Raw genomic sequence first — 8,265 nt, 5'->3', positions numbered from 1 at the left:
CACCATACATCGGGAGGTATAAATATTAATAGGTACCGGGTGAGGGCTGGGGAGCAGAGGGCTGGGAGGGCAGGAGGGAAGGGGTTGGGCTGCATCACCCCCCGGCCCCTCCCTGCACAGTGGCTGGGGCTGAGCCGCAAAACACAGGGAAAGGTCATCGTGCTCAGCCATGGGAAGGAGAGCTGCCGGGCAGCAGCTGCCCCAGTGGCTCTGACGAGTGCCAGCAGCTCCAGGGACATCTGTCACCACCCTGCTCCATGGTCCATCCCCACAGCAGGGTGTGCAGGGCTCTGCACCAAGTTATGCATGGGTTGCACAGTGTGCATGTGGCACATGGAGACCTGCACCAGCCCCATGGCTGTGCTCACCCCAGGGAGAGACACAGATCCTGTGTGCTGTGTGCCTGTGCACAGATAATGGGGATCTCTGCAGCCACACACTGGTTCTTAATAAGAAATCTGCTGGATGCTCTTGGACATAGATGGGACTGAGTGCCACGTCTCTCAGCTGTCCCAGGGTGAGGGGACAACCTGGTGCTACCCAAAGTCTGGTTACCAGCCGTGCTGCAGGGATGTAGGTTTCCACGTTTCCCTCCTGTTCTCTGCTGGCCAGGCTGCTCTCCCTGCTGCCAGAGTTTGATGATGACAAACTGCGCCGACATGGAGATGGAGTGCCTTCCCCAATCTGCCTGGTGCCCATTAGGCAAGAGCAGCTGCAGTGATTGATGCTGGCGAGCCCCAGGCGAGAGCTTCCCCATCCCTCCCACACACCACAAGCCTCACCACAGCCCACTGCCACCCCACAGACCTCTCCTTGACCCCATAACACACAGCATGGGGGCATGGGGATTCGATGGGGACCTCACCCCGCAGCACAAGCGTGGGGTGAGAGCCACCATGCTGTTGAGGACAGTGCCAAGCCATCGGTCTCCTGGATAGTACGTGGGGTTGTCAATCAGATAGTGTCAGTTGTGTGAGATTCACCTCTGCAAGGAGACGAAAGTGGCTCCGAACAGAGCGCCGTGCTCCCTGCGGAGGGGGCTGCATGCAGAGCTGGCCGTTGCCTGATTGATGCTTTGACAGCATGATGGATGGTGGCGGGCGAGCCCCTGCCACAGCCGCACATGCACCGCATCCCATATCAGGAGATGGGAAGCAGCCACACAGCCAGGGAGGACTCCCCATCCCATCCCATCCCATCCCATCCCTGCAGTGTTGCACGGAGAGGCAGAGCAGGCTGCGAGGGGTGGGAGCTGCAGCGGGAAGTTTTATGGGGCCTGCATCAATCAGCGGGAATCCCATAAAAGTCGGTGGGTATAAATGGGCTCCTCAGATAGGTTTTGACATCCAATTGTCTTTTCCATTTCGGATGTCATAAAGCTATGCACACCCATCTAGAGAGAGGGAGCAAGCGTGCACGCTCCGAAATACGGATGTGCAGACACATGCACAGTGTGCCTGGCACACGTGCGTGCAGAGGCTGTGTGTGCACACACTGCTCACACACACACACACACACACGCTATGGGCCCCCCCTGCTCACATGGGGGTACTGCTAAGGGCAAAGCCTGTGCTCTGCTGAGGGCCTGGGGACCTGTTCACTGCCATTAACCCAAGGCAGAGGCAGGAAATGGGAGGCTGGGGATCGATTTGGGAAGCTGTTTAAAAACCTCATTTAAAGGGAGAAAAGGAACATCCAGCATGCAAGCGGTGCCAGGACGTGCTGCTGACTCTCCTCCTGCAACACAATGAAACAGGCAGCGCTCAGCTGGGAGGATGCTCCCCTCCTCAGAGCCATCACTTCTCCCTGCAGGGAAATCACAGCTCCGGTGTTAGGCACAAACTCAGATGAACGAGCAGGTCGTCCATCATCTCTGCGTAAATCATCCGCTGTGCTCGGCTACGTGAGAATCAGGGCCTGGGGACAGAGAGCGGCTCACGCGCTTCAGTGAAAAGGGGGAAATTTTACACAACTGAGGGAGAGTGGAGGAGAGAAATGCAAACTCGGAGTGGTGGGGGAGAGCCATTCATCTCTGCAGCCTGCAGCATCTCCCTGCAGCACACAGCTCCAACTGCCTGGGGACCACTCAGGCGCGAGCAAACGCCTCTATTTTGCTGAGAATTAATTGGCCCTGAAAGAGCCACAGCCTCCCCATCATGCTGGGAGCTGAGCGTGGGGCTCCAGCTGCCGGGACACCCTCCTTCCTCCCCACATTGGGCTTGGGCTACCAGCACAGCAGGGAGAAATTGCCCTTTGCAAACCAAGGCCTGGCCCAGGCTGGATGAGGGGCACATGGGTGCTGTTGCACACCTTCCTCCTGGGGAGGAGATGGCTCTGCTGTGATTCAGTTATGGAGATGGGGTACCTGTCATGCACCCCATGGCATTGCAGGAGGATGCTCCGCTGGTCTGTGCTGGTGTCACCCAGGTGCAGAATGAAGGAGAGGAGTGGGGAAGCAGGAAGGACCCCACATCCTCCTCCCACACCTGGGCTCTGGCCACAGCATCACTGTGGAAGGTGACTTCTTCGGAGATGTCTCTCGCCGCATCGCAGAATCGCTTCTGGATAAACAATTACCGTCTATTTACCTCTGCCCATATGGCACTCAGGAACAGGTGTGCAGGTAATGAAATACCCAGATCTACCAGGCTCGGGGAGGTTGGCTCGTCTTTCCTCCTCATTCCTGAGCTTGGGCTGCAGCCCGCTCGCAAATGAGAGCTAAGGAAGATGGAAGGATGTGGAGGGGTGGAGGTGGGGGCCGCCTACTGCCAGGCAGTGCCACCCTGCCCAACTCTGTGCAGCGTCACCGACACAGGACCGACATCCCCGGGGTCCTACAGCCCCAGCACAGCCACCCGGACCCTCGTCTGCTGTATACAAGAGCTCTCCCTGCCCGTAACTCATAGCTGAGCCACTGCTTTTCTTCAAAAGCCATCTAATCTCCGCACACAGCCGCGGAGAGGGGGATTTATCACCTCCCCCCGGTGCCGTATCCTCTGTGCGGATAAGATAGTTTATGCAAACAGACGCCAGGCTGTGTCGCTTCCTTATTTCTCTCTCCCCGACTCGCAGCTCATCATCGGTTACAGCGGTGACCAGTCACCTAAATCACCCGGCTGTGCGCCCGCTCCCGGCGCTGATTGATGCAGGCGTTTGTCTGCTCTCCAAACACTCCCAACCCGCTGAGACGTGTGGGGACACAGGGAGGGGTGTGGTGTCACTGTGGGGCTCGGAGCTAGCACTCAACCCATGGGGCACCTCTTTATCTTCCATCCCTACAAAGGCTCCCCCAGAAACCAGCACTACCAGAACTTACTGGGAGGTTCCACCAAGCCCAGCTACCCCAGCACAGGCACCAGAAAGCAGCAGGCACAGGAGATGCCAACATCCAAACAGCTCCTGCTGAACATGGCCCTATGGATTAGCGGGGAATTCTCACTGCTGCCTTGGCAGGGGCTGCTGGCATGGGTGCCCACGCAGGGCTCTGCCTTTCTGGCAAACAGCTGCTTTCCTTTGCGTGCAGTCTGGGCCTTGAATCACAGAGAGGAAACCCAGCTGCTGTCCGGAGCTGCGAGCAGCTGCGTAATCTGTGCAGCCACAAGATCTATAGGCTGCTTGGGCATAAACACCACAGCACAGCCCTCTGATGCGCTGAGATGAGGGTGCACAGGAGCCTCTCTCTCAGTCCTCACAACATGAGGATGGAGACCCAGCCTCTCCAGTACTGCTTGTCCCCTGTGAAGGTGACCGGCTGTCACAGTGTGTGCTGCCTGGCCACCTGTGCAATGTTCACATTCATTTCTTCATTCAGTGTTCAGCGCCTGCTGGCACGGGCAGGGTGGGGAGCATGTCCTTCAGTATCCACGCAGGGCTCACCTGGGGTCTGCTTCATGCTCTGCTGCATGTCCCCTCCACTGTGCTGCCAGGGGAGTCGGGGGGAGGTGCCAGCATCTCGGTGCCATGACTCGAGACCAAGAGTGCCAATGGCTCATGGCCAAGGGAGGCTGGAGGGGAACAAACCCAGTGTCCTCACAACATATGTGAGCCGGGAGTGAGTGGTCCCCAGGCAGCACAGCGAGCAGCCGGGCGTGCACAGAGCTGGCTGCCAGAGCTGTGTCCCCTGCCAGCTGCCTGCCTGCAATGACACGCTCTCGTCCCCTGCCAGCTTTTGTCACCGCTGGGCACACAAGGGAGGGGACAGGCACTGAACTGTGGATGTGGTGGTGATGGAGGTGGAGGACCTCATCACTGCTGCAATTCCTAAAGGGAGGAATGGACCCACCCAAGCCTCAACTTGCTGCTGCTCACAGGGGTGGTCCCCACAAAGGCCAGGCTTTGTCCCTGTGCTGAGGCTGCAGCCTGGCCGTGGGGACACGGGTCACTGAAGATGTGGACCAACAGAAGTCATTTTTCAGAGCACATCCTCCTCCTCGAATTCTGGTGCTGATCTATGTGACATTAAACTCTGGCATCACCGGGTCTGGACCGACTGCTCTGCACTAAAGGAGCAGCATCCATGAGCACTGCGATGTGCAGGGCCTGGTGGAGCAGGATCAGACCCCCAGCTGTGTTCAGACATCTGCAATTCTGCTGAGCAAAAGCAGTGCACTCCTGCTGAATCTATTTGCACCTCCCTAGTAAGGCTGCCCTGGCCATGGTAGCCTAGGCAAAGTGCAAATGAATCCCTCCCACCTCCCAGCATGGTCTCCAGTGACATGCCAGTGCTGTCTCCATGCTGCTCATGCTGTTCTCATACACCTTCCTCACCACAGCCACAGATATCCTGCATGTCTCCACCCTAGGGCATCCCCTTCTCTCCTGTCCCCAACGTCCCATGGGGTGCCCCAGGACACCACACACCTCCCGCTGTGGCACTTGGTGCTGCACTGTCACAGCTCCCCAGTGCATACCATTGACAAGCTTCTGTTAAATAATTGAATTACTCAAATTGTTCCCTTTTCCCTTCGGTTTCGGTACACATTTGTCATCATTCCATTAGGCAGACGCTTTACTCTCATTTCATTTATTCATAAGCACTGCCGGGGCTCAGGCAGCAGCAATGACAGCAGAGCTGAGCGTGATCGCTAGCACGGGACACGCTGTCCCCAGCACTCCCACAATGGCACGGGGATGGTGGTGGTGGAGGATGGGTTCCACGTGCATCACCATCACTGCAACTCACTGCCCTGTGCTGGGGACAGCTGGGCACGCCATGCCCTGCACTGGGGGTGCAGTGGATTTGGGCAAAGGGGGGGCTGAGGCAGCTGCACGCCCACAGCCGTGTCATCGTAAGCGATTCCTGTATCAACAAGACAGTTACAAAGGAAAGCAAATAAGCCAATTATGGGGAAATATCCCATCACCCGTCCGGCTTCCACACAAAGCACAGCAGCACGAGTAGTGCACTGCACATCCCAATTAAACACCCATCGTGACAGCACGTGGCAGCAGATGAAAGGACTCCACAGCTCTGTGGCACCCCTCCCCCCTGCACCCCGCTGATGGCAGACACTGGCATCTATGGGAAGCACCAGGTCCCACGTGGCAGTCCTGCACTGCAGGGCACATCCTCACTGAGGGTCCCCATCCCACGGAGCAGAGCCCCTACACGAGTACAGCCCCAGGGCATGGGTGCCCATCACCCCTCCACCTCTGGGATGAGGGAGAGGCACTGCACTGCTGGAGCCACCACGGTCCTCATCTTTCATGTCACGGAAGGGATAGGACCCAGGGGAGGAATTAGAGATAAAAAATTGGACACTGGCGGGAGGGTGCGAGGCCTCCCCCGTGCATGCAGAGTAGATCCATTACCATAATAACGAAGCACTTAATAGCTGCTTCCCTGCTTGCTCTAATTGAAACGGATAGCGTTGTTTCCAGGGCTGAGCAGTGTACGTCCTCAGTGCTGCCAGCATGCGCCCATCCCACAGCCATCGGCAGCTCCTGCAGGATGGGGACACAGCAGGGGACAGGGATGGGGACAAGGAGGGGTGCGCTGCTGGCCGAGGTGGCTACAAGGGGTCAGCAAACCCACATGCCCGGCCCTGTGCCCCTCTTGGAGTCCCCATGGTTCTGAGAACACTCAGTGGTGCTGAGCTCATCCCTCTATGTCAGGCACAGCAAGAACTGGGGGAACGTGGCTCTGGGCACAGGTCTGGCACAAGCTTGCAGGAGCACTGATCATCTAATTGCAGTAATTAGCCCATAATTGTGCAATTATTTCAGGACGTGGTGCCATGTGTTCCTGTAACGGATGGAGAGGAGAGTTGTGCACAGCCAGAATGTCCCGGGGTTACACAGGACCCTCATGTGCTCAGAGATCCCCCTCTGACAGGACACTGCGTGAGGGTGACCATGTCCCACTGGCTGGGTGGCACTGAGGCCCCTGTGACATCCTGTGCTAGGGGACAGGGTTGGCACTAAGCTGCTGCAGGCATGGGTGGGCAGCACCTCCAAGCACCCTCTCTCTGCTGGGGTTGGCAGCAATGAGCAGTGGAAATAGGAATTTGGGAAAAGAAGAGACAGTCAGCTCTGCCCAGCTCAGCTGTATGGGCATGATTCATTTCACTCCACCCATTTTTCCATGAAATGGCAGCAAATCTCCACTCCAAGCATCGTTCCCAAGCGGGAGCGGCTGTGCAGACAGACACCAGCACCATGCCAGAGCTGTGCCAGCACGACCTGCCAGTGGCTGCCTGCATGCTGCCCTGCCCACCCTGCACTGGTGGCACACGGTGACAGAGGCGTTCAGCTGGAACCATGACCTGTAGCAGTGAGAAACTGCTGCAGCAGGATGGATGGATGCAACAGCTGACGGTGAGGACGTTCATCGTTTGCGATGGAGCTCAGCCCGTCCCCGTGCACAAAGCACAACCAGCTGTGTTTTCTGCAGGAACTTAGGAAGCCCACAGCCCCGTGACCCCCAGCCTGAGGGAGACGCCAGTCTGCGGCCATGGGACGCCCTGGCTGGCAGCCTGCAGCTGGCGGGGATGCAACGGCACGGATGGGGACAAGTCCTGAGAGGCCATGTGGAGACGTCGCTCCGGAGGCATGTGCTTGTTCTGGAGTGTGCCGAGAGGTTGCAGCCAGCTGGCTGGATCCTGCCTGTGAGCGGCTGCACGCCCAGGCTGCGTCGGTGCTTGCACATCAGTGGCCAAGTCAACCCAGTGTGAAGAGAAGTGGGGCTGCAGGACAGCACCATGATAGACCCAGCTGCTCCTACACCGAGCCCTGCAGCACCCAAGCTGTGTGCATGACCCCTTCCCCTGGGGTTCCCTCCCTTTAGGGTTCCTCAGGGTGAGCGAAACCCAGGATTTCCCTTCTGAGGCTCCCCAGCCCATGAGCAGCCTGGATTTCTCCCATTTCACCCATGCTGCTGGAGGAGCAGGGCAGGTCCTGGCGGTGGGCAGAGACATGAGCAGCCCCGTGTCTGCTCGAGGTGCCAGCAACAAATCCAAAGCTGCGTCAGCACAGGCAGCAAAAGCCCCGGCACGGCACGAGGCTGACAAGTGTATCGTGTCTCCAACGGGAAGGAGCAGACGGGAGGGAAATAAAAGCAAATGACATCACTTGCTGGCACGGGAGCACACACCAAGAGCTATTTCTGGCAGGACCTGGCCCGGGCTTCCTGTTTAAATGCTTGCAGATGTGGCTGCGGGCGCCTGGTGCAGGGTTCCAGCTCCTCCTGTGGGCTCCCAGCCCCAGACGGGTGCTGCCCACGCCAGGATGTGCTTGGGGCCAGCAGTGGTCCTGCCACTGCCCCATGGCTGCCACAGTCCTGCATGGCTGCACAGGGGCATACAGGGCAGCCAGCCGGTGACCAGGACATGGTGACACCTCAAGGTGACCGGCAAGGGCAAGGAGACAGGAACCTGGTAGTTGCCATGGTTACCAGCAGAGCATCCCCCAGCGCTGACTCAAAGCAAGAGTAAAGCCCATCGTTAGGTGCAGGGAATGGAAGAGAGGGGTGGACGGCTGCAAGCTGTCCTGATCACAGTGCCAGGGGGTGCTGGTGAAGCTGAGACAGTCTTGTCCCATTGTCCCCATCATCAGGAGCTCAGCTGCCCTTCTTTGCCTACTTGTACACTAACCCAGACCTTATTCCTTCGAGGGTGGTTACAACACCCTGGATTTGCAGAGTGAGTTCATCCCACTGGCTTATTGACAAGGCACAATTTTGGGGGAAGGCTTCCCCCTAAACCTGAGGCTGCTTGGCCACCTCCGTGGGGTCTGAGCTCTCTGGCAGAGACCTGGGCTGGGCTCAGT

Source organism: Phasianus colchicus, chromosome 20 (assembly GCF_987193195.1).
Source record: "Phasianus colchicus chromosome 20, bPhaCol1.hap1.1, whole genome shotgun sequence".
In the NCBI taxonomy this organism is placed as follows: Eukaryota; Metazoa; Chordata; class Aves; order Galliformes; family Phasianidae; genus Phasianus; species Phasianus colchicus.
This window is presented reverse-complemented; position numbering follows the sequence as displayed.